This window comes from Myotis yumanensis, unplaced genomic scaffold, assembly GCF_028538775.1.
Source record: "Myotis yumanensis isolate MYYU_CA2020_CCGP unplaced genomic scaffold, mMyoYum1.0.hap1 SCAF_11, whole genome shotgun sequence".
NCBI lineage: Eukaryota > Metazoa > Chordata > Mammalia > Chiroptera > Vespertilionidae > Myotis > Myotis yumanensis.
In genome coordinates this window covers 67,395,707-67,402,537 of record NW_027223762.1, presented here as the reverse complement: position 1 = coordinate 67,402,537, position 6,831 = coordinate 67,395,707, and the positions used below count along the sequence as shown (strand labels likewise).

The 6,831-nt window shown below is 38.9% G+C and overlaps 1 pseudogene; it reads right to left on the bottom strand.

The window, feature by feature from the left end:
• Positions 1-3,239: 3,239 nt before the first annotated feature.
• Positions 3,240-3,788, bottom strand: LOC139019538 (small nuclear ribonucleoprotein Sm D1 pseudogene; annotated as a pseudogene).
• Positions 3,789-6,831: the final 3,043 nt, after the last annotated feature.

The window sequence follows — 6,831 nt, the reverse complement described above, 5'->3', positions numbered from 1 at the left end:
AAGGGTTTGGAATTGGATACCTGGATTCCAGTTCTAGTTCATTCATTTGCTGGCTGCAAAGCACTGGGCATAAGCATCAATCTTTCTAAATGGCATTCTTTCCATTTTTAAAATGGGGAAAAGTATCTGCATGGAATATTAATAAATGTTCAATTAGGTAACAGGCAAATCACTTAGCATAATGTCTGAAATAATTAGCCCTTAATAAATTGCACTTAAGTTTAACTATTCCCTATGAAAGCAAGGACTGCAGCCCAGGACTGTGGTCACTGGTCAAGATGCTCCAAAGGGCAGGAAGTGTGTCTGTCTCACTCGTGAAGACAGATGGGCATTCACTGGTGTTTCTCCAGTAAGTGATAAATAGAAGGGATGGCGCCACTGAGTGGGAGGTGAAGACCGATGACATTTGGTACCTTCCAACGTCAAGAAGCTATTCTTCTCGCATTTGGGATCCTAACTAGGAAGTAGAAAAATCATCCTAAAAGTTGGAACTAAATAAACTAGATAAATTCCCACCTCTCCCTGTGGTTCAAACAAGCTGAAAGGACACAGTTACCCTGTTCCTTGATCGCTTCTTTGGGTGTTCGTGATAGCCAGATAGTCAACTTCTGCCTTAGAAATCAAATTATTCCTTTCGGTGGGAAATAATATAATGACAGTTTTACGCAATACATCTTTAAAAAATAAGGGTAAAGACCACATATTTTTTTCCATTGATTTAGAAAACACAGATAACAGGATTCTCAGATACAATTTTTGGTAGAGGTCACAATTGCCAGTGAGTTCTTGTAATTCCTCCAAGGGCGATTAATCAATATTGTTTCAGAAACACATACATGCTAACAGTGCACCAAAAAGTCACCAAAGGCCCTAACTGGTGTGCTCAGTGACTAGAGCATTGGCGGTCTCACCAAAGGGTCTCAGGCTCACACCCATCTCTCTCTCTCTCTCTCTCTCTCTCTCTCTCCCTCTCTCTCTCCTTCCCCCAATCTCCCTTCCCTTCTCTCTAAAACACACACACACACACACACACACACACACACACACACACAGACAACAATAATGGAAAAAATATCCTCGGTGAGGATTTGAGGATTAACAAAACAAACAAACAAAAAAAGGCCAGTAAAATATTTCCAGAGTTGTATTTATTTCTTTTGTATTTGTTTATTTTTGCTTAACTGTCTATGCTTTTTTACTTAACTCATTTCTATGCATACACAATGTTAACAGCAAATCTGTATACAAAGGCAAGGCGGGAGAAAAGTCACAGCTGTTAAAAAGTTCTTCTATAAAGTGCCATGATATTATTTAGGTTAGTAAAGAGCTAGTGAAGATTCTTAAAAACTCCAGAAGGATCTAATAAAAGTGTGAGACTGTGCAACATAATGACAGATGGAATTTAATGTAGATAAGAAAAAGGTAATGCATTTTGGGAGAAGTCATTTAAACTTTTCATATACATTGGTAGGATCTGAATTAGCTGAACTTCTCAGAGAAAAAATAAGGGGTAATTATGGATGGAAGTATTCATTGAAGACATCTGCTCCATCTTCAGCAGCAGTTAAAGCTAATAGAATGATGGTTATATTAATAAGGCAAGGGAAATAGTATGGAAAATATTATGACATCATGTTACATAAGCCACTGATTAATTTCACTTTGAACACTGAGTTAGTTTTTGGATTCCTAGCATTTAAAAAAAAAGTTTACCAAGCACATGCTTAAAAATTACAAAGAAAAATGAGAGCAGAGTCAGGGGAAGCTCAGAGTCAGAGCAGGTAACTGGAGCTGGAGCGGGCGGCTCCTGGAGCCTGGTTGAATTTCTAAGTGCAGCTTTCTCCCAAAATCATCCCAGAAGATTATTTACCAATGAGTTTTGAGCAAAGCATTTAACGCTTTTTTGCCAACAGGATTTTATCCTCTGTTTGCTTGATACACAATTGGTAGCTGCTATGTAGGAAAATAATTTTAGAAGTGAAAAAATAATTCTCTGCAAAGATTCTTTCCCTTTGTGGGCGTATCACTTACAAAGCACCAACTGCTGTCTGTGTGCAATAGCCCCATTGGCTCTTTACTGTTTGTTTTCCTTCCTAAACTTCTGGGAAGTTGATGCTAGTCCTCTAATGAAAAGACCTTGAGGGGAAGAGGGCCAAATTTATAGTAAGGTGTATACAGCAGTAAAACATTCTCTGTGTATTTTTTTATCTAATTTTACTTCTTTCTTTATTTTTAATTTTATGTAAGTATAATTGGTGTAAAATTTTATATTAGTTATGTTAGTTTCTAATGTACAATATAGTGATTTAGCATTTTTAAAATTTTTTTATTGATTTCAGAGAGGAAGGGAGAGGGAGAGAAGAAATAGAAACATCAATGATGAGAGAGAATCATTGACTGGCTGCCTCCTGCACTCCCCTCCCTGGGAATCAAGCCCACAACCCAGGCACGTGACCTGACAGGAATTGAACCTTGAACTCCTGATTCATAGGTTGACACTCAACCACTGAGCCACACCGGCCAGGCTGATTCAACATGCTTATACCTTACAATGTGATCACCACCCCACTAATTCTAGTCATCATCTGTCACCGGGCAAACTTATCACAATATTACGGACATTCCTCCCTTCTTGTTCATCTCTTATAAGTGAGCTACTTAGAAAGATGTGATTGTTTTCACTGAAATGTCCTGAGCCACTGCTTACCTGTGTGGCATGGCTTGCTAAAAGGGGTGCTCAGCCCCATGAGGGCCCAGCCAGTTCTGAGACCCGCGGTCCTATGAAAGCCCTTTACTCGATGGGTGCTGGGTCCTCATTCCTTCTGTTCTGATGGCAGTGGTGACATCTAGTTCACAACGCTGTCATAGTGTCATGTGCAGTGATGGCGAACCTATGACACGCGTGTCAGAGGTGACACGCGAACTCATTTTTCTGGTTGATTTTTCTGTTAAATGGCATTTAAATATATAAAATAAATATCAAAAATATAAGTCTTTGTTTTACTATGGTTGCAAATTCAAAAAAATTCTATATGTGACACAGAACCAGAGTTAAGTTAGGGTTTTTCAAAATGCTGACATGCCAAGCTCGAAAGGTTCGCCATCACTGGTTAAGGGCAATCATTTACATGGACTTCTCTGAGCATGTCAAATGCCATGCATTGCTACCTGGTACAACATAAATGGTTTTTAAATAAAAATAATCATATTATCATTTAATCTTTTTTTAAAATTACATTTATGTTTATTAAAAACTGACATAAACAAACAAAACCTGTACAAAAAATATCCCAAATCGCATATCACTTTGAAACAGTAATCATGAGAGACATTATCGCCTAGGACCCCCTCTTCCTCTGCCCCGGCCTCGTCCTCTTCCTCTTCCTCAGCCTCGGCCTCTTCCTGCAACAGCTTCTCTTTTCTTAGATTTCACCTTCGGTTCAACATGCACAAGTAGTGTATCCAAAGGTAAGCTGTCTGGCAGAATAAAATATCGAATGTCATTTCCGCGAATACTCAGTGTTCCCAGCTGTACAAGTTCTCGGTTCTTCAGGGTCATTTTCACAGCTTTAAGATGAGTATTCATGCTGACATCTACACCTGTGATTGTTCCATGGACCTGTGTTCCATTCTTTAATTCGATGGTTACAGTTTCGTGACTCAATTTCATCAAAAATCTCACGAGCTTCATCCTGACGAAGATTTCAAGATTTCTGTCCGAGAGTGCACAAAAACGGACAACTCCGACCACCAGAACGGAGTATGAATGGCCGGAAACGCCTCCTCCCAGGCCGCCGACCATTATCATTTAATCTTAAAAACATTTTGCTTGCCTTGCAATTTAAGTTCCCCACATAAAGTTCCTAGAACCTATGACACGCATGTCAGAGGTGACACCCGAACTCATTTTTTTTGGTTGATTTTTCTTTGTTAAATGTCATTTAAATATATAAAATAAATATAAAAAATATAAGTCTTTGTTTTACTATGGTTGCAAATATCAAAAAATTTCTATATGTGACACGGCACCAGAGTTAAGTTAGGGTTTTTCAAAATGCTGACACGCTGAGCTCGAAAGGTTCGCGATCACTGTCCTAGAGGCTCTTCTGATCACCCGGTTTTCCCTGGTTCAATCCCCATTTCCCTGTAAAGCCGTTCTTCCTCTAACCTCCAGGACTAAAGGAGTAATAGTATTTGCTCCTCTCGGAATGTTCTCCGTTCTTTTCCAACTCAGGGCCTGGTTGGCACAACCCTCATTTCTAATGCCCACCCCCCCGCAGGGCTTGCCTCAGTCCAGCACAGAAATGCCCAGCCGACCTGTCTTTCCTTCTGGACTCTACTCAGTTTCTTCAAGGGCATGTGGTCAGTGGTTCCTGAAATTTCATAGAACTTAATCTGGACTTAAACTTGATTGTAATAGCATCAGGCCTTGCATTATTCGTATTATTTATCTGATCACTCCCCATTCTGTTATAAGCTACTGACCTTTGTATGTCCAACATTATCCAGCACAGGACAGAAGGACACATTAATGAACTAATAATGTGAAAGTCATAGACTCCTTTCTAACCATGAGCTCACAGACACAGCAAATTCAAAGAATAATAAGCAAACTTCAAAAAGAAAGCTATAATCACAGGTAGTAAACATAAAGATGTAGCTAATATTCATTTTTCCTGATGTTAGCGTTCTGGAGAACTGTTATTAAAGAAGCCAGGATTTATGGCTTTCTGAAAACATGAAATCAGTTTCTACCAGAAGGACTACATTTTCGTCTCTGAGTATGGACTGGATTAAATTAAAGTAGTTGAAGCTGATTTGAGGCGGGGTGGGGGGGATGAATATCAATCTGCAATATGGGCAAGACTTCTCTTTTTCTCTAAAAGTTCACCATGGAGAATAAGCAGGATGTGTCCTTAGTACTTAGTTTGCATCCTCACCTATTTTATTTTGTGTGCCAATCTCCTTTTTCCAATTTTAAGAATTGTTTTTATTTTATTTCCTATCCTTTCCTTCATCATGACTAGCCATGAAGTTTCAGTGTTTCACATATGAATGCAGGAAAAAAATAACATTTTAAAAGATCATTTCTTTCATTGAATTTCTCTGTTCTTTGGCTAGCATAAATTACAATTTTTCATGGATGAGGATCATTATGTTAGTCTGTGGTGAGTGTTATATGAGATAAAAGAGAAAGGATGAGATCAGCTCCTATACAGCTGCTAGACATATCCCCTTTATTGAAAAACGTATTTAAAATGTCCCTCTTCAATGGATGGGCAATGATTTAAAAGATGCAGCTGCTAGTTAAGTAACAGAAATGACACCTGGGCTCCAACTGGGCTTAGGTGTGAGAAATTTTGAGAATAGGATCAGAACAGAAAGCAATAAGGTGGGGGTGGAAATCCCTTTGCCATTAAAGTCAATGTCATCATCAAAGTCTATAGAGATCCCAGTTTTCAAGGTATCACACTTGGGAATTCAAAGCAATTTTGGGAAAAGACATGCACCATTACATTAAACTATCTTTTGAGTTAAAAATATTAACTGAATTATGTTAGATGATTGAGAAGGATTTTTAAATCATGCAAATGAAAGAGGTATTTTTCTCAGGGCAAGGAAATTCACAGGCAGAGGAACATTACTGATCATTAGCATGGGGAAGGCATACTTCTGCCTAATCAAATGTCCATTAATACTGAGAATGTCTGTCCTTTTCATTGATTGCAGTTTAAAAAGAAACACATGAAAAGGTGGTCACACAAGATAGAGATGCCTTCATTAGTCAACATGAATGGCATACCATTCTTTTTAATGTTCTTTCCTTCTCTTCTCTTTATTCTCAGAGCTTCATAAAAAGTGGTGTGTGTAAACTCTATATAAAATGCAATTAGTAAGTTAGGGATACATTAATCATATTCCTGTTAAAAAGTCTCTCTTCTGCAGTATCCTCTTTACAACATCGTAGATACTCTTCTTGGCCGTGGGGATGGATTAGACCTTCCATTTATTTCTGCTGTTGTGTTGTTTGTGACCCTGGGGGCTGGATACAAGGACATGGGATTCTCCTCTCTCAGTTTTAGTGACAGGAAGCAGTAATTTGGTAATAAGAGCAGAGGCATAGTAGAGGAAACTATACTTTACTGGAATGCCAACCTCGATCTGAATCCTGTTAATCGGGTGCCCTTGGGTAAGATAAGCTATAGGATTCCTCTCTGTAGCTCTGATCCCTTATGTTTCCATTACACAGACATTTAGGGAACCCCTATTCACTGCCAGGCACTGTTCTATGGTTTGGCATCCCAGTAGTAAACCAAACAGAAGAGGTGCCTGCCCTTATACAGCCTGTGTCTTAGAGGGGAACACTAGCAGTACATAAACAAACGCACATATGCTGCAGTGCCAAGTGGTGCCAAGAGGAATAAAGAAAAATGAAGCAGGGGAAATGGAGATTGCGATGCAGATGCTATTGGAGACAGAATAGACATAGAAGGCCATGCTGTCCACATCTTAATTGATGAGATCCAGGTTAAGGAAATGAGGGTCCTCACTTCATTTTCTTTGCAGTCTATAATGGAGATCGTAGTAGCTATGTTGGTGACAGTGCAGGTAAAGCACCAAGTGGGGTATAGCGAGCTCACATCTGTAGCAACTCTGACTTACAGACAACTCTGAAATGGGCACCCTATTATCCTGGATATTCACTTTGCAGTTTGAATTCAAACGTGATTTCTATCGCTTAGAAAACAAATCTCTTAGTATTAAAGAAGTTGTATTAACTTATTTTTTTTGTTTCAGTCTGTTGTTCACAACAGAAATGAGGTTATTCTG